Raw genomic sequence first — 25,143 nt, forward strand, 5'->3', positions numbered from 1 at the left:
CAAGTGATCTGCTTGGGCACCTCATGGTACTCCCTCGTCCAAAGGAGACTGAATGGATGAGTGCATTAACCTCAGTCTGCAAGAGGCTCAGATGCCTCAGGAATGAGGGTTTAGGTCATATCACAGGGCAAACCACTGAGGCCAGAAGAGACAGTAGCTGAGGTTGAAGGGAATTTAGAGACGATAGTGGAAGAGAATGGCGACAAGGACCATTTGCAGCCCCAAGTCTCACTGCAGAAACAGGCTATAGTTCACCACATTAAACTCTCTACTGCAAGCTTTCCCTCAAGAAGGGAGACCCACTGGAACCCCTGAATAACTGCTCCCTGAACCTGTATGGAGAAGTAAATTTGTGTCAACCATGGAGAGAAAGTCCTTAACTACCCAGAACCACTTCTCCATCAACTCCACCCAAGTCCTTTCGATCAAGATCACAGAGACTTGATTCTGACCTGAGGTCTTCATGGTCAAGGACATCAAGAACCTATCTTCTATACATCTCTACTCCTACTCCCATAGAAATAAAGTTCTCATCTCCTAATTTGCTTTGGCTTAGTCTCCTTAATATCACCCTCGGCAGAGAATTGCTCTCTTGCCATCTACTTTAGCAATCTTGTCTTGCTTTTCTAATGATTCTCTTCAGCACTGACTAATAGTTTGTGCCTGTTTTTCCCCAAATTATTCTGATTGTGGAACACACACATGGAGTTAAAGCTGCTCTGTTATAGCATTCAGAGTTAGGAGAGCTATTTAGTAGGCATTACGGTTTAGATAGATCCATATAGAACAGCGGGCTGAGGAGTGTCATACATATTTTTAAAGCCTCAACATACATACCCTCTCTCCTACTATTCACAGATTCACAATATCACAGCTAGGATCCACCTTTATTCTTGTTTATCTTCAGGTTTCAATGTAACAACCACCCAGAGGCACTTGAAACAACCGTGTGGCTGCTGCCATGTATGGTTCATCTTGCATATGTGGCAATGATATATGGGCCAGAGCCCAGGTTCCCCAAGCCCACCCCCTCCATGGCCATTTGTGACACCTGCCACCTGCTCCCAGACAGAAACTGTATCCATGTGTACAAGTGTGTTTTTATCAAGGAAGATGATCTTTATTTGGATCGCCCTCTGTGGAAGTGAAGCAGTTTCTCATGGTCTTGCTTCACTTCTAGGTCTGAATACTAAGGCTAATTCTCCCTGGTACAGAGTGACCAACCCTAATTGCCTCCCAAGAAGCAGAGAAAAGGCACTGGCTGTCCAAATTCCACACAACTCACCGGCATGTTGGTAAAGAGGCGTTCAGTGGCCTTGGTGTTGGATGTGGGGGAGCACTCAACAGGAAGTCCCATTACAGGATACAATGCTAGAGTCTGAAAAGAGGGAAGAGGCAAAACAATAACAAAATATGGAGAGAAGCTCAAAACAGGAGGCAGTCCCCAACAATAACAGAACACACATTCTCTTTCAAATGCATAAGAACATTTACCAAAACTTGCCATACACTGGTTCACCCAGTCTCCACAAATTTCAAAGGGCAGAGATCTCAGATCACAGTGATATTAAGCTATAAATCAGTAAAAAAAAAAAAAGATTACTAGAAAGTCCACAACTGGTTGAATATTAAGCAATACACTTTTAAATAATTCATGAGTCAAAGAAATCACAATGAAAATTATAAAACATTTTGAACTGATGATAAGGAAAGACACTGCATGTCAAAACTCATGGGTGCAGCTAGAGCAGTGGATAGAGGGGATATTATAGCTTTAAATACACATATTAGGAAAGGCCAAAAAACAATGATCTATGTTTCCATTTCAGAGTTAAAGAACAACAAATCAAATCCAGAGAAACTAGAAGGAAGAAAGTACTAAAGCTGAGAATAGAAATCAGAGAATAGAAAATATTAGAGCATAATCAACAAAGCCAAAAGTTGGTTCTTTGAAAAGATTAATACAAATTATACAATAGAGGTTGTCACACAGCTTTCCAAGCCCAGGGGCCAGAGAAGAACATCAAAGTTTGGGCAATGCTAAGCTCACAAAAGGGAGATGAATGGATACTGAATGGGGCCCAAACTAGTCCATCAGTACATGTTAGCTGCTAACTTGTATAGCTAGTCAGACTGTGGTCCATGCGTGGTCAAGCCACGTTACTCAGGTGTGAACAGGAGGTCAGCAGTCAGCAGGCAATCAGCTTCTGAGCTGAACAAGCATCTCACAGGAAGAGAAGAATCTGTGAGGGTGTCTGTAACAGACTCCTCCCTATCTATGCTTGGGAAGTAGGGTTTTTTGGTATATGAAAATTTATTATTGTCATGTTTTCACCATCAAAGCTTAGTCTTGGTCTTTTCCTCTTTCCTTTGAAGAAGGCCAAAAGGGAGATACTGGCTACTTTGACAATCTTAAAGCCAAGTCCTGGAATGGCATCAACAGCATGACCTTTGCAACCAAAACCAGCAACCAGAACCTCATCATTTTCCTCCATAAAATTCAAGCAACCATCATTAAATACAAAGGCGGTGACTTTTTTTTTTTTTTTTTTTTTTTTGCCATTCTTGATCAGCTGGACTCTGACACACTTCCTGATGGCAGACTTCGGCTGTCTGGCTTCAGCCCATACTTTAAGAAAAAAAGATTTTTAAATCTATGTATTTATTTATTTGGGAGAGAAAAAAGAGAGAGAGAGAGAGAATGTGTATAAAAGTGGGCAGGGGAGGGCAGGGGGGAAAAGTAGAGGGGGAGGGAGAGGGACAAGCAAATTCCATGCTAAGCATGAAGCTCAATGTGGGGCTTGATCTTACCACCCTCAGATCATGACCTGAGCTGAAACTAAGAGTCAGATGCTTAACTGAGCCACCCAGACGCCCCAACCCCTACTTTTTCCAACACAGTTCTTTTTGCATGGGAAGCACTTCCAAAAGGCAGGCCTTTGGGGCTGTGCCCACATGGGCTTTCCTGTACTATTTATCATGCTACTTCTGGTTTCATCAGTGGCTGCAGAGCTACATGGCAGGACAACAACCATGACATGTGTCCATCCTGCTGACGCCATGGGCCTAAATAAAAGAGGTATGCTTGCAAAGTATTATGTACCCAGCATCAGAGGAAAACATTCTTATTAATTTCATGAGTAGTAATCAAGCTTGTGCTCATGTTCTCCATACATGCTATGAGTAGAACTGAGGCACTTTGACTTCCCTCACCAGGACTCAAAGGCTGGGGTAAACAACCCACAACATTAGAGTCAACGTGTGTACCAACTAGCTAGCAGCTGTCCAGACATTTACCAAGAGAAGATCATAGCATATTCATGCTCCGACTGCATAATGACAGTGTAATTGTGTCCTGGGGTTTCAAGCAGACACAATAAGAAGTCAGATACTTTTGGACAGCATAGTCTAAATCAAAGAGCAGGACTTAAAGAAGGTAATCCACCTTTCTGTGTTCATATCTATGTATCAGTAAGGATGCACTAGCCTGCAAGTAACAGAAAGTTGGTCTCAAATTGATTTAAACAATGAGAAAAGATATTAGTCCAATTATAAGTGTCAAGAGGCAGAGCAGACTCCAAGCACATGATGCTGCATCTCCAGTTCCATTTGGCTCTGTTCTCCTCTGTGAGATGGCCATCGCGACTCCAGGTGCAACCAGCAGACACAACAAAGGGCAAACCAAGGGGGGCTTCTCTCTCCAAGTCTCCTCTCCAATCCCCCTGGCAAGATTTCCTCTCTTGTTTTAAAGATTTATTTATTTGAGAAAGAGAGAGGGTAGGGGGAGAACATCTCCAGCAGACTCCCTGCTGAGCAGAGCCCAACCTGGGGTTCAGTCTCACAACCCTGAGATCGTGACCTGAGCCAAAATCAAGAGTCAGATGCTTAACTGACTGAGCCATCCAGGCACCTCAGCAGAATTTCCTCTTAAACCTCATTGGCCCAGATTGGGACATACACGTTTTAGTAAATTAATTACTGACATGGGATTGCCATGATTGGTTTAGACCAATTAAAAAAAAACATTTTATTTAAGTATAATATACTTAAAAATATGAAAAAAAGAATAAATAAATAAAAATCTTTTAAAAAATAAATAAAATTAAAAATATATACATTCCTTGATGCATTTTTACAAACTGGATCCACCTTTGTAACTTGCACTAGATAAGGGACTTGTTTGTGCCGGGGACTCCTTTGGCAATGTGGTAAATAAAGCCTAGGGACCCCTTCTAGGAATGTTTTTAAATGTATAAACTAATATATGGAGGATCACAAAGGAGTCCAGTTACTTGGAAATGACATTATTAAAGTTTTCATGCATTCATTTAGGTTAATTAAGATTAATTTGGTCATTCAATAAATTTATGGCATAGTAGTATGTGTGCTTCTTTATTAACACATTAAATAACAAAATCTAGTGGCACATGTAATTACTACAATAATTCCAAATTGCTGACAAGTGTAAAGGATTCAACTGGTGACAAAAATCACAGATCCTACTAATATACTACTGTTGTTTGTTGCCCACATAAATTATTGAAAGAAAAGCTATATTTCAGTTAAAGGTTAGTGAGATAAAGAGGTATATTTTCCATGCCCAGTCACAGACACCCTAAATTCTACCTGTCAATGGATCTGATGTTAAGAACACTTGAGCTTTGGGCTCATCAGTTGAATCGGTCTGGATGTTGGACAGTTGAAATCATGACCCACCACAGTAGATGAAGGAAATGGAGCTTGGGGTCCTGCGGATTCATTCTTCATTCATTCACTCAACAATTATGTATCACATACACAGTATGTGTTAGGCACCATGTTATGTACAGGTTTACAGTAGAAAATTAAGAGACATACTCTCTCCCCTCATATAGTTTTTAGACCAGTGGAGAAGAGAGAGAATAAAGGAAAGAGAGATGAAGTGAAGATTCAGAGACAGGGCAAGTTGGCCATTTGAGCTGGAATCCAGAGGGTTCCAGATTGAACTGAATCCTTTGGTTCAAACCAAAGGATGAGCAAGTCTCTAGCTGAATTCTTCAGAGATAATTGCTAAGAATTTCTCCAGAGTAAAGCAGACTTTCCAGCGGGGACACTCTGGACCCCTGGTCAGCCCTTCCCTGGAGTAGTCCTGACTGTCCTGACTGTCTTCAGTGTGGTGGCTAATTCCATTTAATTTCATATTGTTCAATAAAGAGCCCTATGACTTGCCTTGCAACCAAAGCTTTATGCCAAAGCCAGAAGTTCATCTATCAGTGATTTGCCTTAAGACGCTATCTCTAAGAACACATTATGTCTCCAACCTGCAGCTTACAGTATTAGTAACAGCATCTCCGGAAACACCATGATGCCCTGAGAAAACAAAGCTTTGCTTCTTCCTTCCTTCTTTCATCATAAAATATTTATTGAGCACTTGCTGGATAATAAGCATGACGTTGGGAGCAAGGGCCACAGAGATGAATAAGACATGGCCCTACCCCTGAACAAACAACACTCTAGTGGAGGAAGACAGGCATGTAAACCAGTAAGTAAATGCCAACTGGTGTCCCAGCTGCCGCAGGAAAAGCCCGTGGGAGTTGTGGGGGGTACAAAGGCTGGAGGGGACAGTTCTACCAGATGTGGAGCGAGGAGGGGGGGCAGGCAGAAAGGATTTTGTAAGAAGTCAATTCTTAAGCTTCATCTTCAAAGAGGGGTGAGTAGAAAGAATGTTGCTAGGTGGTCCAGAAAAAAGGGACTTCTGGGACACCTGGATGGCTCGGTTGCTTAAGCGTCCAACTTTTGATTTCAGCCCAGGTCATGATCTCAGGATTGTGGGATTAAGCCCTGTGTTGGGCTCTGTGCTCAGTGGGGAGTCTGCTTGACATTCTCTTTGTCTCCCTCTACTCCTTCCTCCCTTCTCCCTCCCTCTTTCAAATAAATAAATAAAATCTTAAAAAAAAAAAAAAAGAAGGGACTTTCTCAGCTATGAATTCACCAACTACCGTGGCCTTCTCCACCCACAGGAGCCATGAATCATTAATCAAGGTCCCAAGGAGGTGGTACTAAAATTAGAAGCAACCATCATTCAACCATGCTTCCCTTACTTTTCTTCAATGGTGCTTAGAAACATGTGTGCCAAAAAGACATTCAGATAGGGAAAGACATGAAATCAGAATTAGGCAAGCAAGCAAGAATTAGAAACAGCTTGAAAAGAGCAATGAAAGGAAATGAAGTTAGTATTTCCATGTTGTGTAGGGAGCACATATTTTTTTAGGTCCTCAAATCATCATGAGTGAATCAAGTTTTACATCTCCTTATACTGGCTAATGTAGCTCTAAACCTTGGCTACAAAGGAGAACCACCTAGAGTTTTTTAAATGACCAATTCCTAGGATACACTCCAAACAATTAAATCAGTATCTTTAGGGGCAGGACACATGCATCTGTATTTTTTTTTTACAGTTCCCCAAGATGTAGCTCAAGTTGAGAACCAGTGCCCTATGATCAGGGGGTTGGTAAGTTTTGTCTATAAAGCCTAAGATATTTTGGCCATCGCAGGCCATACCATCTGTTGTGACCACTCAACTCTGCCATTGTGGTGTGAAAGTAGCCCCAGACAATACATAAATGAATGGTGTAGCTGTGTGCCAAGGAAACTTGATTTATGGACACTGAAATTTGAATTTCATAGAGTTTTTAGAAGTCATGAGGTATTTGTCTTTTGAGGGTTTTTTCCAACCGTTTAAAAATATAAAAACCATTGTTAGCTTTACTGACCATACAAAACCAGGAGGCTGGTGGATTTGGCTCAGCAGCCTAGCTGGCTGTTTCCTGCTATCAGAAACATGAGATACCGGAACAAGGAGCGCAAAATGGGAGGCTTCCATTGCCCTCTTGCTGAAATGTCAACTTGAAAATAAAGCGCATTCCCACAGGCTGAGCATTTCTATCTTCATCCCAAATTTGCCCTCTAAAACTTCAAGCTTAATACGATACATACATTGCTAAAATCACGTCACATTGTTCTTTAAAAACATACAGGTAAGGTGGACAAGATATACAAAAACAGGTCTTCAAAATATGAGTCTATAACCCTATGCAATATCCACTTTCAAATTGCCAATACTGCAACCCGCTCTGCAATTTCATCAAACTGGCAGAAACAATTGGATGGGGTTGGAAAGCGATGACTTGCCAAATGTCGCTTGAGCCAGCAGGGGCTGGAAACAGCCTTGCTGACGAGGCTTCGGCTTGGTGAGTGCGCACACAGCTATAACCAACCTGTTCTCGACCAAGTAATTACCTTCTCCTGGGGAGAGAGGGTGGTATTAAAAAATTGCGGAAAGACAGCACACTGTGCAGGGGGAGGAAGAAGGGGACAGAGAAAGAGAAAGGGAGAGAAAGAAGAGGGGGGGCTACAGCGGAAATAAACGCGTGCAAGATAAAGAAGAGGGATGCGGAGAGAATCACTAAAATCCCATCTGGGAAAATCCTCCAGGAGATGGGAAAGGAAACTAAAGGGCTGGCAGGTGAACAAGCCTGGCTTTTAATGGCTTAATAATAGGGATGTTTGGTAACCAATGGGGTTAATGCGCAAGTGACATAAACCAGCGGGGGGTCTTGCAGGGGACCCGCAGCACATACTAATTGAAGGACATTTAATACGGGACAGTGGCAGAAAGATAGGGCTGCCACTGAACCCGCTTCCCTTCATTCACAAAGGATGCGCTGGCAGCATTTCATAGCTTGGCACCGGCCGTATTGATGGGAAAGAGTCTTCTTTTTAATGTGGGAACCAGTCAAGGGAAGGAAGCAAGAAAGGAAGGAAGGAAATGAAGAAGGGAGGGAGGGAAGAGAGAGAGAGGGAAGTTAACAAATGAAGTGTTTAATGAGAGACCCTGCGGTTGTGATTTCAGGGTTAGGGAGCTATTATCCACCATTCATTAGAAAATACCCTCTCAGGGCAGTTGATCGCTAGGTCGGCTTCTCAAACTTTGATGTGCAAACAAATCACTCCAGGAGCTCTTTAAGGGCAGACTTTGATTCAGTAGGGGTGAGGTGGGGCCTGAGAGTCTGAGATTTCCAGCAAACTTCCGGCTGGGATGCTGGGATGCTGCGTTGCAAGGACCACACTGTGAGTTAGGAAGACTCCAGGTGCAGTAGTCGCTAGTCACAGGTGGCTGTTGAGCACTTGAATATGCCCGCCCTGGGGCACCTGGCTGGCTTAGTCGATGACGTATGGGACTCTTGATCGTGGGCCTGTGGGTTCAAGCTCTGTGTTGGGTGCACAGATAACTTAAAAATACAATCTTTTAAAAAGAAATATATGCCTGGGGCGCCTGGGTGGTGCAGCCAGTTAAGCATCCGACTCCTGATTTCCATTCAGGTCGTGACCTCAGGGTCCTGGGATCAAGCCCGGCGTTGGGCTCCACACTCCGTGCAGAGTCTGCTGAAGAGTCTTTCTCCTTCTCCCTCCGCCCCTTGCCCCCAACCCCAGTGTGTACATTCTCTCTCTCTCTCTCTCTCAAATAAAGAAATAAAATCTTAAAAAAATATATGCCTGGATGGCACAGTCAGCTGAGCCTCTAACACTTGGTTTCAGCTCAGGTCATGATCTCAGGGTCTTGAGATTGAGACCCACGTCTGGCTCTGTGCTCCGCCTGAAGTCAGCTTGGGTTTCTCTCTCCCTCTCCCTCTGCCCCTCCCCCCATACTCTCTCTCTCTCTCAAATAAATATATAAATCTTTTAAAAATATGCCTGATCCAAGTTAAGAAGTGTCATAGATTCCAAAGACCAAGTAAGAAAGAATCTAAGATATGTCTTCAATAATTCTTACATTGATCACATGTCGTAATGATACTGTTTTGGATATCTTGGACTAAATAAAATACATAATCACAATTAGTTTCCCTGTTTCTTTTTCACTTTTGTAAATGTGGCTTCTTGAAAATTAAAATCACACATGTGTCTCATACTATGTTTCTATTGGACAGCATAGCTTTAGGCTCTTGCTTTTTTAAAAGATTTATTTATTTATTTGAGAGAGAAAATGCAAGCAGAGGGAGGTACAGAGGGAGAGAAAATCATCAAACAAACTCCCTGTTGAGCACAGAGCTCCATACGGGGCTCCATCTCATGACCCTGAGATCATGACCTGAGCTGAAACCAAGAGTTGGATGCCCAACCAACTGAGCCACCCGGGCACCCCACTTTAGGCTCTTTCTATCCACTCTCTCCTCTGGTTTAAGTTATAAAAACTGTTCTGAGCAGTTTGTATGATTAAAGTGCAAGCGATGGACAACACATCCTACCTTTTCTTCCATTTCCTCCTTCCCTTCCTGTCTCCTTGCAGATCCTGCTCTCCCAGTCCTCACCAGGAAAATACAGGGAGATCTTAAGTACTTGAAGAAAAGGTGCCCATGAGCTCATTGCCCTATACTAACTCATTCCTCATGCAAACACTTAACTTACAGCAAAGCCCCTGGCTCATTCACTAAAGCAACATTGGTAAAAATGAGACACAGATGCTGTGCTCAAGCTCATAGTCTAGAAGAGCAGAAAGGTAAATAAAGACATATACTACAGTTTCTGGGTGCTGTAATAGAAGCATATACAAAAGACACAATAAAGAACATGATCTAAGCCAGTTCCATTGGCCAGAACGTTCTTCTTTTCTGGATATTAGCTATGTGACCTTAGGCAAGCACCCTGAGCTCCTGGGTCTGTTTAATGTGAGTAATAATAGTGACCTACCTTAAGTGTTGGTATGAAAGTCAAGTGAGTTCATATTTATAAAGTACTTAGGTCAGGGTTTGACACACACAATCTCCATGCACATGTTAGCTCAAGAGACTTGATTAAACATTGTCAATCAGCTGATCCATGTCTTTAGGCGTAAATAATCTAAATATAATTATGATCCCATCACATCCCAGTGAAATTCAGTACTAAGATGCTGCAAATGACCCAAAGGATAGATCACTTGTTGATTCATACAACTGAATACTATACAGCAATGAAAAAAGAAATAAATTACTGCTACTCACAACACTGTCGAAAAGCTTCACACAACTAACTTGAACAAAAGAAGCCAGACATAAAAAAGTGTAAGTTGTGTGACTCCATCTGCATAAAGTTTTAAAATATGCAAAACTAATCTATGGTGAAAGATTATCTTTACTTTTGGAATGTTGGTAATGACTGGGAGGAGATACGAAGTAGGCTTCTGGGTGCTGGGAATGCACACCTTAATCTAGGTGGTAGTTACATGGCTGTGCTCACTTTGTTAAAATTTAGTGCGCTACATACCTGAAATGTTTAGACTTTACCTTATGCATGTTATTTTGCTATTCAAGCAAAAGAAAGAAGCTGCAGAAGAGTTTTCTAAAGAGTTTCAGTTGGAAAATCCAGCCATGAGTCTCTGGGTACAAAGATATCAAAACCTACATAACAGTGAGAGGCAAATTTGAACACGTTCATAAAATTATGACATTCACTTTGCTCCTGCTCCAATTCTTTTGATCTCTGACCCAGAATTAAGAAGAGAAGAAGAAGAAATGGGTAAGTCAGATAAGAAGATTAGAGTAAAGGTAGGAAAATCAGAACAGAGCAGAGACCCAGAAGAACCCTAGGAGCCCCCCCTCCCCCACCCCACAATGTGTGAAGTGCAGCCTTTAGGTCAGAGACTAAAGCATCTGGAGAGAAACACTGGCCAAGTGGTTCACTTCAGACCTCCTTGTGAAGCTGAGCCTTCTTCTTCCCTAAGGTTTCTCTAAACACTCTCGTATCTTAGAGCTTCACCTGCAGAGTTTTTCAGTTCCCTGTGGGACTAGGAAGCCTTGCAAATTCCTTCCTTGTTGCATTTTTAAGAAGCACTGGGGGTGTTGCAAGAGGATGGGGCTGATGACATCACATGATGTCTTATATTTAAAAGTCAAATTGACTTAAAGAGAAGACCTCAGAGATTATCCAAAGTGCAGAGCAGAAGGAACCAGAACTGAAGATAGCCTTGCTCACAGCTGTGGGAAGATCATGATTATTTTTACTTTGCCCCACAACCAATTTATTAATTTGAACAATTGTATTTTCTTAATATTCACACACTATTACTAACACCAAAATTATTTTCTAGATTTTATGACTATAATGTTTTATTATTTTAGGTATCCCCCTGGTTTGGTAATAACATGGCAGGGATGAAAGACTCTAAGATGAAAAGGTGAAAGGACTGGGCTGTCACTGCAGCCCAGCCACTGTGTAGGTATGAGACTTTACCTGCCTGGACCACAGTTACTTTGATTATAAAATGGGGAGGAGGAAGAACAGAGAGTTCTGGATTTTATGACATTTAATATCTCCCTCAGGTCTAACCTGTTATTCTAAGAAACCTGCATCCCCTTACCTCCCCACTTCCAATGCCAACACCTACATTTCTTGGTCTGAGGACTATCTCTACCCATTGAGGCCAGATTTGTCTGCCTACATGGCAGGACAGAAGTGCCAGGGAATTAACATCATTTGGAAGGAGCCATCCTCCAAAAATACTGGGGAGTGGTGTATAAATACCCCAATTCTCTCACCTTCAGGTGGAAGAACCCTGAAGCATGTATTTTATACTCTCTCCCCCAGAATTTCCCAGTGAGATCAAGTTCCACTCAACCAACATGGTGATTTACTGGATAATACACTCTTTGTTCACTGCCTTCCCTTCCCTGTCTCGGTTCCCTCTCACTCCTCTACCAGAGTTTCATCACCCAAAGAAACTACATTTCCCAGAATCCTTATCTTCACATCTTCTTCTGGGTGAACTTAAACTAGGACCAAACCCTACAAACCAAATACTGTGGTGACAGGTTTCTTGAAAGCTGCAGAAAAAAATGGTTTCCCTCCACCCAAACATGAATTTTTTAAAATTTTTTTTTATTTATTTATGATAGTCACACACAGAGAGAGAGAGGCAGAGACATAGGCAGAGGGAGAAGCAAGCTCCATGCACCGGGAGCCCGACGTGGGATTTGATCCCGGGTCTCCAGGATCCCACCCTGGGCCAAAGGCAGGCGCTAAACCGCTGCGCCACCCAGGGATCCCCAGACATGAATTTTAAGGAGTTTAGTAGATACTGTGAACAGGGGAAGGATCATTGCCACCCAGGCACAAAGCTGAGGGCAAGACCACTTAACCAACTGCTCTTCTCCTCCTACCAGAATGGCACTCCCTTTAGGCATTTAAACTGCTAAGAATGCATAAGAAATAGTAGGAGATTGGAAAACTTGCACCATCTGGCTAAATCTAGCCTAGTGTCAGGGAAACACACTAAATTTGATGTATACTCCATTAAGGAAGATAATGAAATGGTCATTTTTCAAAGATTCAAATTAAGCCATTGGTTAAGAGGCCATCCCTTCAATTTGATGGGAGAGACTTTTAAATCTGCAGTTTCAAACAGTTTTCACTATCTGTTCTCTTCTACACTCTCTTCTGAAGGGATCAGTGTGAGGCTGTGTGTGTGCATGTGCATGTGTGTGTGTGTGATCTAGAGAAAAATAGTAATTGGCTACCTTTGATCTCAGAGAAGGCTTTCCCTTCACTTCTATGCCTCTTGTCCTCTCTCAATGTAGAAGTGTGGTTGTGAGACTGTGTAGCAAGCACTGTTGAGAGATACTCAGTGTTCATTCTCATCCCTTCTTCCTTTTCCACCGTAGCCCAAAGAGGCTGGAAAAATCAGAGACTCACTTCTCCGGTTTCCTTATACAAAGGTGGCCATTTTACCTCAGTGTCAGCCATGAGACTAATGGGAAAGTCTGCTGGGAGGCTTTGCAAATGGAGAGGGGAGAAGTACGTGAGGAGACCTCCTTTACCATCCATCCCTTCCTATGCAGGTGTGGTAGTTGGAGACTCAGTAGCCATCTCATGACCATGACCAGAACACTGAAAAAAGTAGAAAGAGCCTGGGTCATTGGAATGCCATATCAACTCTGGGACCACCCACCTCCTTATTAAATAATAAATACCCCTTTGATTTAAGCTACTATTTATGAGATGGTTTCTTGCTGCCAAAACTATTCCCAACTGATACAGATTTTTAAAGTAATTTTTTAAATTGAAGTATAACACACATACAGAAATATGTACAAATTATAAGTATTGATGAATTTTCACAGAATGCTTTTTGTTTTTAAACCTCCATTACCCAAATACTTTTGAAACAGGCAGGGGCGCCTGGGTGGCTCAGTCGGTTAAGGGTCTGCCTTCGGCTCAGGTCATGATCCCAGGGTCCTGGGATTGAGCCCTACATGGGGCTCCCTTCTCAGCAGGGATTCTGTTTCTCCCTCCCCCTGCTCTTGTGCTCTCACTTGTTCTCTCTCTTTTTCCCTCTCAAATAAATAAAATCTTAAAAAAAAAAACAAAAAAAAAACAGGCATACTGCTTAACAGCACAGACTCCAGAGCCAGACTGATAACTCTAAACCCAGATGTGCCATTCACTAATTTGACTATTTAACCTTCCTGTGCCTTGGTTTTCTCATCTGCAATACAGGAATGACAATATTAGTTATGTCATGAGCTTTTTGTAAGTATTAAATACAATTAGTTTTTAAAATTCATGTGTCCACGGGACTCCTGGGTGGCTCAGCGGTTGAGCATCTGCCTTTGGCTCAGGGCATGATCCTGGGGACCTGGGATCGAGTCCCACACCGGGCTCCCTGCAAGGAGTCCGCTTCTCCCTCTGCCTGTGTCTCTGCCTCTCTCTATGTCTCTCATGAATAAATAAATAAAATAAAATAAAGTTTATGTGTCCAGTGCATAGTTTGTGCTAATACGTATTTGTGATTATAAATAATGTTATTGGCATGTGACTCAGGAGGAAGGTAAAGTGGGAAAGACCTTGGAGAGAAGGTGAATAGGTGTTTTGAGGGCTGTCCCTCACCTCTGGCCTGAGATGATCTGGGAAGCTAAAGTGCCCAATAAACTAGTAAACTCTAAAATGATTTCATAGCCTAGAGCTGTATGATGGAGCTACAGAATATTAGTGCTTCAGTGAGGCCTTAAAATCTCCTATCTGGTGCTTCTTAACTGGAGTCTGGAACCCTCCACCCTTGGAGCACCATACAATGTGAGCATACACAGGCATGTGTGTGTTTTACTGAGTAGAGGATCCAGAATTTTCATCAGATTCTCAGAGGAACCTGTGATCCACAAAAGGTTAAAACTACTCACTAGCTCGTCCCCTTGACATCATATCATATTCGAGTCCCAGAGAGAGATCATCTGAATTGTCACATTTAACTTTATTTACATCTCCCCAGAAGAAAAACTAGGTCAACGAAAATGTTTTTCTACTCCAAAATGCTAGAATAATTCCAACGCAAGGAACTTAGTAGCTCCTTAAATAGAATCCTGCTGCATTTACAGATGAGGACTCCAAGTTATATCGAGGTTACTATGACCTACTCGGCATCCCAGAGAGAAACAGAGCCGTGGCTGACCAGTTGTCCTGGCTCAGCATTGAGTTTTTCCCCACAGAAATACTTTGGTGGCCAAAAATCCCACTAGCTCATTTCATGGGCTGGCCCTGGTCACAGTTGTCAAATGCTCCACACTGGAGCCCTTTAAGTGTGGTTGCTAAGGGCAGCCAGGACCAAGGGGCTTCAAACATTCTGTCCCTTTCATTGCCATAAGCTTCGGAGTGATTATAATTAGCTACACATCTCATGTGTATCATAGGGCAAAAATGGGAAAATAAAGCTAAGACTCTTCTACCAACCCAATTTATCATCTTGGTGGGAAGCTGTTTTACCATTTTCTTTGTGCCTCTTCCTCTGCTTTGATGAATCTTTAAGAACTCCTTTCTGAGTGCCATGTGTGTCCCCAATTATGAGTACAAGAGGCACAGAAATAGCAAACGTAAATATATGAAATGGAAGTTATATATAATCTGTATAAACTAAACAGTTTCTAAATCCAGATTGCTCTTTCCAGGGTGGGGATGGTCAGGGCGGTGAGTGACACTGATGCCAAACACGACTTAATATATTTACCCATGAGGATGGGCCTGGGTCTGGTATTAGGTTCTGATTAAACAAGGTTTTCTGTTTTCATGTTAGTTTAGAGGCAAACTTGGACGTCCTGGCTCACAGCTCTAAGACTTGCCTGCCACTGGAATGATTTTCTCATTTCCACGGGGTTTTTGATTAATGTCGTACCTGAATTGGCAGGAGATCTGGACCACCTTCTTTCTGCGGGAAGGTAGGGGAACAAGAAGAGAAGGAGAACCGGCTTGTACAACTGGGGCCGTGTTAGTCTGGCTGCAATTTAAGACCCAAAGGGCACCCAGACATTTTATGAAATGTAATGCAGAAAAAAAAGAAAGTATTTCTCCCAGCAGTGATCGACAATCACATTTTTATTTACCAGAGGAGGAAGGTTTTAGCTGTGGTTTCTGATTGTAGCACATAAAAATAACAAATCTAATTATAGTTTTTATTCCATATTTATTTTTATTTTTTGGTGGTATCATTTTTCACCTTAAACCCTCATCCCACCCCTACCCCTCTGCCTCCCCAAAGGACGGAACACACAGCTTTCTGACTCAGCCTCAGGCTACCAGCGATGCCTTTCGTTCATAAGACACAGGGTGAAGGCAAAGCCAGGGGACGCACCCCAAATGGAGAGCCAAGGGTCCGCTCATAGGGAGACCTCTGGCGGAGGCCCTGACTAATCTCTCTTCCTGGCACACAAAGCTGGGTGGGTGACCTTTCTGCCCGAGGCAGAGAGAACACACAACATGAGTGAATTGAAAGTGGGTCACTCGCAGGCAGGCAGGCCGGGGGAAGGGACACTTAGAGCCAAGAAATTAACTGTCTTCTTGGAGCTTCCAGGCCTGGGAGGAAAGACAGCTCCTTCTCCCCATTGCCTCACCCACGACTCCATCTACCTGCCCTCTTTTTTTTTCATTTATGGTTTGGGCTCACCCATTTCCAACAGATTTAGATCAATTGGAAGGGATGGGAGAGGAGAGAGAAGGGCAAGGGAACCAGATGAAGAAAAATAGACTTACCAGCACTGCCCCTTCAGCCATGGCTTCACTGCCCAGGGTTGCAGCCCGCCATGGCCACCCACGTCAACTGCGGTCAACTGAGGAAGCAGACAATCCTTCTAACCTGTGCTCAGAAGGTCAGTAGCAGCCTAACACTGTGTCACAGTGTCGATGCCCCTCACCTCACCTCACCTCATCTCATCAGGTAGAGGTTTTATCACTTCCCATCACCACTACGAGAAGGATGAGTACAGATATTCTGAGAGAGAGGCCACATTCACTAACTTTTATTTTAGTAATTGTCATAACTGTTCTCTTTTATTAGTTATCACTGTGCATCCCTTACTGTGCCTAATTTTTAAATTAAACGCATCATAGGTCGGTATGGATAGGAAAAAAACATAGTATACATAGGGTCCAATACCACCCATGGTTTCAGGTATCCGCTGGGGGTCCTGGAAAATATCCCATTGGTAAGGGGGTCTGTTGTCAATTTTTCTGGAGGAAAAAAAGAATCATATATTTTGGGAATTCCCTAAAGAGCAGTATCGGTAGCTAGATGCAGGCTACTGTCATTTCCCCTCCTCCAAGTTGGTCAGGGAGGCAATTTTAGGCTTCTTCCACATAAACATTTGCCTTAATTCATAGGAGTTTTTTAGAGGTAGATTATATTAAAGACGGTAGAAACTCCAAGTACGTTAATTAAATTACTTAATCACTGAAACTTATACCAACGGCAGCCAAGCCCAATCCCCAGAGGGTCTACTGGCTTCCTCAAAATGAGGGATGGTTTAGGGGCTGGCACTGCCAAACACGGAAGAAAGCAAATGGTGACCGAGCCCCACAGGCCTCAAAGTGCACAGCGGGCTTGTATGTCTCAGTAAGACACGGTGAGCCTTCTCATTCTGTTGATCTTCCCTTTTAAGTATGTTTGTTTCTCAGGGTCTGGACACCCATAAGCAGCTTTTAAAAATACCCAAGTGCAGGGGGGGAAAAGCAACTCTTCAAAGCTCGGAAAAGCCTCCTTGCATTTCCCTTAAATATTATTCCCATCTGACCACTTCAAGCCCACAAGTCTTCCAGCCAAAGGCTATTTGTTGGGAGCCTCTCCAAAGGGCTATTTTTCTTTCGTGGCCTCCGTTTCCAGAGCCCTGAAGTGAGCTCTCGGGGACCCCAAGCCTGTCCCCAGCAGGCACTGGTTCCTGGAGCGCAACAGGGTTGCATCGGGTGGGCCGGCCAGAGGTGCAAAGGCAGATTCTGCAAGTCCAGCTCCAGGAGACAAATGTCCCCAACACCAGTGGGGCAGGTGTGTCCTGGCCTCTGCGGAGGACAGCTCCGTCAGGAAGCTTCCACACGTGCACAGAACAAAGGATTTCTTTCCCTACCTCTCAGCCAACCATACGGATTTAAGTTGTGACCAAACCCTGACCTCTAATGATGGCCATTCGATCTCGCCGCCCCCCTGCCCTGGTTTTTGAAGGCACCAAAAGGCAAAATGGGAACAAAAGACATTTTTCTTTCTATTTTTAAGACAGTGTATATTAGCAATAAATTAACACTCCCCTTCCAGCACCTTTTAAGCACCAGCAGGGGCCAATTCTTTTTACTATATTGTCTTGCACCGAGCAGCCGATGGATCATGCTGTCACAGAACACAGCCCCGTAAAATAGCCCTTGCAGGCAGTGTTCTCCAGCCCCGCCAGAGCAGGTCTTCTGGAAGCTGCTTTATGGCGGGGAAGTGAGAATCCATGGCCACGACATCTAGCATGTCCTAGGGTTATGGGGAATGGACGTCACTGCTCCCCCATGTTTGTGAAAGAGCAAGGAGGTGAGATGAACACGAAAGATGGTGACTGGCACAAGAAAACAGCTACTTTCGTCTGGATTTTTCGGTGTTTAGAAGGAGAGTAAAAGAAGAGCGACTACAGACTACCTGGAAAAGCCCAAATTAACTCTTTACTGGCCACATCTTTTGGCTGAAATCATGCTCCATGCCCTACTCAGTAGCAGTCATTCTCTGGGTCTCACATCTATTTCAGAGACTGAAAATCAAAATAAAAACTGTCCTATGTTTGTCTCACAGGTCCAAGCACCTAGATCATTTCTTACAAGACCATTCATTTATTTACATGTTGGCATCTACTTAGGCTGTTGGTGGAAGAGGTGGAAGTCTTTCCCCAAATATTTACATTTTAAACCATGGGAGTAGTGGGAATGTGATGAGATTTCAAAGTCAGATGTCTGGAGAATTTCTTGAATGAGCAGAATAATTCCATGCGAACAATCAAGAACATTCTAGGGCTTCCAGATCTGTCCAGACCATTTTAATGCCAATTCAGTTAATTGGCTGGGCAGATCTGGAAGCCCTAGAATAGTCTTGATCTTTACATGGACTTAACCTACCTTTTACAGGGAAAGCCTTAACAGGAGGTGCACAAGGCAACGGATTTTGAAATCTCACCATTTTGCCAGTATTCTAGTGCTGAACCATATGTAGTGTGGAGCCGGATACCTGCATTTGAATTCCAACTCTATCAATTACTAAGCTATGTGACTTTGAGCAAATGAACTGACCTCTCTGCTTCTCATTATCTTCATTTGTAAAATGGGGATATTAATAGCAACTGCCTGATAAGGTTGTTTTGAAGATTATGTGAATTCATATTTATAAAGTGCATAAAACAGTTTTGTCCCACAATAAGTGCCACATAAGAGTTTGGGAGGCAAATAAATAGAAATCCAGGTTTATGTGGTGTCTCAGAACCTGTTTTTCACCAACCACTTGAATTTCTGAGTCGCTTACCAAAGAGGCTTCGGCCCCTTCCCCAAGGACTTGGAGGGTCCCTCTCAGATCTCAGCCCCAGGGAGTTGAACCCCATGTGAGCAACACTGTACTTGTCACTATGGCTCCTGTGCCCAAGGTTTGTGCAAAAATTCAGATGCTCTTGGTGAAAATGACCAGTGACAGCTTATGCAGAGGCCAACTCTACTCCACAATGGAATTCGTGACTGTTGGACTTGGAGCTTGTATCTCTTTCTCTGCTGGACTGTGGAACTAATAATGGCCTTGACCTTCTTAGATAAGGGGCAGCCGTCCCAGATGGATTTTTGGTTCTGGGTTGGCTGTTCTAAGGAAAAACCCATGGGAGACAGTGAACTGAAGCATGTAGAACCTCTACAAGGCAGAACAGAAAACATTGAAGAGAAATACATTGCTGCCTTCCCAATGGTACTGGAAACGACCAAGGGTTGGTTTGGCCTGGGGGCATTTCCTCCCTTTCCTTCATTGTGAGAAAGTAGGAAGATATTCACTGGAAGGAAACTACCAGGAAGTCGAACATGCTCCCATTTTCATCCCCAAATCTAGTGAGAGAATTATAGATCACAATTCCCACTGCCTCCCTCCCCAGCTCTGGTTAGATGATCTTTGAGTCTGTGGTGCGGACAAGTTATATTTCTATTAAAAATATTTATTTTTAAATGATGGATGCACATGATCTCACTTTTTCTAAGTATAAAAGGGTATCCAGTGAACACTTCTTCCCACTCCTAACCCCAGCCATATAGTTCATACGGTTTCTTTCCCTGTAGGCAATTGATATTACCCATTCCTTATGTTACCTTTCAGGGATATTTTCTTACACACACACACACACACACACACACATTCATATGCACGTTCCCTCTCCAAGTGTCTTGCCAACTTGTACAAACAGTACAAATCCTACTCTACCTTTTCTTTTTCTACACTTCACAATATGTCTTGGGGAGCTTTTCACATTCATGCATGAGTTTTATTTATTTTTTTTAATTTTTTTATTTATTTATGATAGGCACACAGTGAGAGAGAGAGAGGCAGAGACACAGGCAGAGGGAGAAGCAGGCTCCATGCACCGGGAGCCCGATGTGGGACTCGATCCCGGGTCTCCAGGATCGCGCCCTGGGCCAAAGGCAGGCGCTAAACCGCTGCGCCACCCAGGGATCCCCATGCATGAGTTTTAAAATTCTTTTTCCATGGCTGTATAGAATCCCATTGTATAGAGGTACTATTTACTTATATTCCCTCTGGAGCATCCTTTAAGTTGCTTCAAATATTGTGCTAGTACCAACACTGTTGGAGTCCACACACCACTTTGCACAAATATGGAAAAGTGTATTTGTAGAAGGGAAATTATTGGTCCAAAGGGTATCCCCATTTCTAATTTTGATAGATTTTGCCAAGTTGCCCTGTAGAAGAGTTGTACCAATTTTATGCTCCCACCACCTGTGAGCCTGCCTATTTCTGATGGGGAGGGTTTGATGCCAGAAACTACACTCTCAGAGTATCCAAGATGCTGCCCTCTGCTCAAGAATGCAATTCAGTGAACCCTTGTTTTCTGATTCTTGCTGTGAAGGGCAGGTAAGAGTCAGATCATCTCAGATCATCCACTTACATCTTAATGGGAGTGCTGGAGACCAGGGGTGCAAGACGGGGTGGTGGGTGGAAAGTGCCTTCCCCTGGTGTCTTCCTTCCAACCAGGCAGAAGAAGAGGTGTACAAACTAGATGATCCTACAGGTCTCCACAGCTGATCCTTGAAAAGATTCTCCCAGCAGCTGGAGGGCAAGTCAAGCCTTCCTCTTCACTTCAAATCCAAACTATCCAGCTTTTAATGGGGCTAACAAGGAAAGTTCTTGCTTGCAACCAGGCATCTTTGTTTTAGGACAGCTGATTGGTCGTCATGCGGCCCAATCACAGCTCCCTTACCTCATTTGAAGTGGGTTCACTGGACTAGTTCTTCAGCAGTCATCTCAAACAGCAAGCTGGCGTGATTTCTGGACAGAGATTTCTCCCAGAACCACTGCAAGGAGTACATGTCCCATGTGTTGCAATAATGTAACTTGCATCTTTCCGAGAAAGGTGGCTAAGGGCAAGGACTCCAGAGCCAGACTTCCTGGGTTTGAATCCTGGCTCTGTCCACTTGCTGTCTGTGTGATCTTGGGCAAGTTGCTTCACTTCTCTGTGTAGGTTGCCAGATAAAATAAAATACAGGATGCCCAGTTAAATTTGAATTTCAGATACATGACAAATAACTTTTTTTTGTATCTTTTTTATTGGAGTTTGATTTTCCAAACATATAGCATAACACCCAGTGCTCATCCCGTCAAGTGCCCCCCTCAGTGTCCATCACCCAGTCACCCCATCCCCCTGCCCACCTCCCTTTCCACTACCCCCCTTGTTTGTTTCCCAGAGTTAGGAGTCTCTCATGCTCTGTCTCCCTCACTGATATTTCCCACTCATTTTCTCTCCTTTCCCCCTTTATTCCCTTTCACTATTTTTTATATTCCCCAAATGAATGAGACCATATAATGATTGTCCTTCTCCAATTGACTTATTTCACTCAGCATAATACCCTCTAGTTCTATCCAAACAATTGCACTGCTGGGGAATTTACCCCAAAGAGACAAATAACTTTTAATATAACTATGCTCCAAATGTTTCATGGGACATACTAAATAAACAAGTTACTGGGGCAGCCTGGGTGGCCCAGCAGTTTAGTGCCACCTTCGGCCCAGGGCCTGATCCTGGAGACCCGGGATCAAGTCTCATGTCAGGCTCCCTGCATGGAGTCTGCTTCTCTCTCTGCCTCCCAATCTCTCTCTCTCTCTCTCTCTCTCTCTCTCTCTCTCTGTGTGTGTGTCTCATGAATAAATAAATAAAATCTTTAAAAAAAAAAGTTACTATCTGGAAATCAAATTTAGGAACATTTGGGTGGCTCAGTGGTTGAGCATCTGTCTTCGGCTCAGGTTGTGATCCAGGGTCCTGGGATCAAGTCCTGCATCAGGCTCTTTGCAGGGAGCCTGCTTCTGCCTCTGCCTATGTCTCTGCTTCTCTCTCTTTCTCATGAATAAATAAATAAAATTTTTCAAAAAATGAAATTCAGATTTAACTGGGCATCCTGTATATTTACTTGCTGAATCTCGCAATCTTACCCTGTTCCTCAGTCTCCTCATCTATACCCACCTCATAGGGTTGTTACAAGGATTAAATGAAACACTGTTTGTAAAGTATATAGAACAGCTCCTGAACATCATAAGTGCTGAAATAAATAAATGCCATCTTGATTCAACATACATGAGGACTCTATTATTTCCACTTTTTTCTCCAAGATGAGGGGGGAAATTATTAAAGAGATGGTGAGTGTTAAGAAGACCCTGGGTTAAAAAAACGAATTGGCCAAGAATATTCCAGAACAGGTAGATCTGGAGTTTACTGGTTCTTCGGTCCAAGGATGATTGATAGAACCCTCTGTGGGGCAGCAGGCCAAGCTGGGGATTGAGCATAAGGGGCAAGGGAGAGGTACAAAGGGACCCATGGTGGGTGGTGCGGGGCTTTAAGGGGAGCAGTTCATTGCACATCAGACATCAGTCGGTCCCACACAGATGACAGCAATGGCAGGAACAGGGCTACCAAGGACCATGTCCATGACCATGAGGAAGGGAAAAGGAGAGGAAGGGCATCTGCAGGGAGAGAAGCCAGAGCTCCAGTCCTCTAGGAGAAGCGGACCGGGGGTTCTGAAGAGGCAAATTCCTAGCCTAAGAAAGTCTTGAGGAGACTCAGGAGCCCCCAGAGGTGTTTCCAATCTGGGTCCACACATCCCCAAAGGGTCTGTGAACCTGGATGGGAAAAAAGTACAACTTCACCTCAACTCACCTCTCCATGAAATTGAGTGTTTCCTTCAATTAGGAACAGAGGCCACACATCTCAGTAGTATTAACTACACCTGTGACTTTGTCACCAATAGAAATCGCAGGCTTTTTCCACATCACATTACACTTGTTGCAGATATCCTAAAGTATTGTTTCTTAAGCTCACCACCACGTAGAAATCATAGTAGTCTTCTTATTTGAAGCATTAACAATGATGCAGACATAATAGTATATCGTGAGTTTGTTTTTTAATATTTTGACAATTGTATTCAATATAACTGGTTTCCTTCATAAACTTTGCACTGTGTTTAATTCATTTTAAAATACTTTCCTGAGAAGAGATTTAAAGTCTTCCCCAGGCTGCCAAAGAGTTCCACATCTCAAAACAAGGCTAAGTCAACGTTTGTCAGTCTTATGGGGAATGGCCCCAAATCTCAGGAGGCCTCAAACTGATTTCCAGGAGTGTGAGTTCTTAGGTATGGCTTTTGTTTTGCTTTGTTTGTTTGTTTATTTAGGCTAATATTATAAAAGCAACTGCATTTTGAGCATACCTAAGGGGGGAAATACCTGTGTGGTGGGGGTGAGTGCTGGGGGTAAGGTCTCGATCTTGTATGGCTCCGTTAATATGGGAGAAATGTCTGCACTGTGCATCCTGCCCCCCGACAAGAGAATGAATGAAGGAGCCTATTTTGCAAGTTACTTAAAGGTAAATTATACCTGAGACACCTGGGTGGCTCAGCGGTTGAGCGTCTGCCTTTGGCTCAGGGCATGATACCAGGATCCAGGATCAAGTCCCACATCAGGCTCCTTGCAGGAAGCCTGCTTCTCCCTCTGCCTGTGTCTCTGCCTCTCTCTCTCTCTCTCTCTCTCTCTCTCTCTGTCTTTCATGAATAAATAAATCAAATCTTGGGATCCCTGGGTGGCGCAGCGGTTTAGTGCCTGCCTTTGGCCCAGGGCGCGATCCTGGAGACCCGGGATCGAATCCCACGTCGGGCTCCCGGTGCATGGAGCCTGCTTCTCCCTCTGCCTGTGTCTCTGCCTCTCTCTCTCTCTCTCTCTCTGACTATCATAAATAAATAAAAATGTTTAAAAAAAAATAAAATAAATCAAATCTTTTTTTTCAAAAAGTACATTATACCATTACCCAGGTAACCCCCTTTCACCTCTAAGCACAGATGGAAAAGGAACGTCCCTCTCTTCCTCTATGTGTCACACTCCATCCTGTCAGCTTGTTTAGCTACAAATGGGACAGGTAGTTGAAGGGCCTTGGGGTAAAAAAGTGGGTTGCAGATCAAAGTAAGTAACAGAGTCAGACTGGCAAGGCAGCTGAAAGAGAGGATTCTGGCCAGGAAGTCTTCTTCAGCAACCCTGGACACACTGGGGAGTTCCTCCCCTCTCATCTCCCTATGGTGGGTGAGCTCTGCAGTCAGGAGAGCAGCTCAGAATACGCATGTGGTTGCTGCAGCCAGCAGGAGAGGAAGGATGAGAGAAGACGACCAGGAGAGAAATGGCAGCAAGGTAACTAGAACTCTTCTGCCTTTTGGGCCAGTGGAATTGGGTGGAGAAGGACAGAGACAGATAAAAATGAGGGAGGTTCCGAAGCCCTCTCCTAATCCTGCTGCTGATCAAACATCCATGCCACACAGAAACTGCATTCAATTTCAAGTCGCACAGTTACCAAAATGTTACAGGTCTGGTTAAAACTCCAAGACTTGGGGAGTTTTGAGTTAAAATTCTCAAACTAGGGATGCCTGGGTGGCTCAGCGGTTTAGCACTTGCCTTCAGCCCACGGTGTGATCCTGGAGACCCGGGATCGAGTCCCACATCGGGCTCCCTGCATGGAGCCTGCTTCGCCCTCTGCCTGTGTCTCTGCCTCTCTCTCTCTCTCTCTCTCTCTCTCTCTGTGTCTCTCATGAATAAATAAATAATCTTTAAAAAAATTCTCAAACTCGAAGTCTGTCCTAAGCTCCCTTGCATTTGTGGCTAGGGCACAAATTTCAACAAAGGTGCAGCTTGTGAACTTTAGTCTAGGCCTGGAGAGGCCAGCTGTTTCCCCTGGCTCACCTATTTCCTGACCGCCATCAGCACGGAAGCTGTGAGCATGTGTTAAGGGTGGAGTATGTTGGGGAGCAGCGGTTTAGCGCCACCTTCAGCCCAGGGCGTGATCCTGGAGACCCGGGATCGAGTCCCACAATGGGCTCCCTGCATGGAGCCTGCTTGTGTGTGTGTGTGTGTGTGTGTGTGTGTGTGTCTTTCTCCCTGTCATGAATAAATAGATAAAATCTTTAAAAAAAAAAAAAAGAGTGGAGTATGTTTGGGGCACCTGGATGGCTCAGGTGGTCAAGCATCCATCTCATGATTTTAGGTCAGGGTTGTGAGATCAAGCCATGTTGGGTTCTGCACTGGGCATGGAGCCTGCTTAAGATTCTCTCTCCCTCACCCTC

The 25,143-nt window shown here is 43.7% G+C and overlaps 1 protein-coding gene across 8 annotated transcripts in view; it reads right to left on the reverse strand.

The window, feature by feature from the left end:
* The window catches only part of RAI2 (retinoic acid induced 2), a 388,924-nt gene that overhangs the window by 218,663 nt on the left and 145,118 nt on the right, over positions 1 to 25,143 (reverse strand). For 5 of the 8 annotated variants that reach the window (XM_038586944.1, XM_038586940.1, XM_038586943.1 and 2 more), the window contains 2 exons: positions 1,495 to 1,572; positions 1,286 to 1,378 (listed from right to left, as the gene is read on the reverse strand). The gene's annotated coding sequence lies outside the window, so the exon portion shown is untranslated. The remainder of the gene's footprint in view (positions 1 to 1,285; positions 1,379 to 1,494; positions 1,573 to 25,143) is intronic. The other 3 variants (XM_038586945.1, XM_038586942.1, XM_038586939.1) reach the window with 1 other exon arrangement.

Source organism: Canis lupus, chromosome X (genome assembly GCF_011100685.1).
Source record: "Canis lupus familiaris isolate Mischka breed German Shepherd chromosome X, alternate assembly UU_Cfam_GSD_1.0, whole genome shotgun sequence".
NCBI classification, from domain to species: domain Eukaryota; kingdom Metazoa; phylum Chordata; class Mammalia; order Carnivora; family Canidae; genus Canis; species Canis lupus.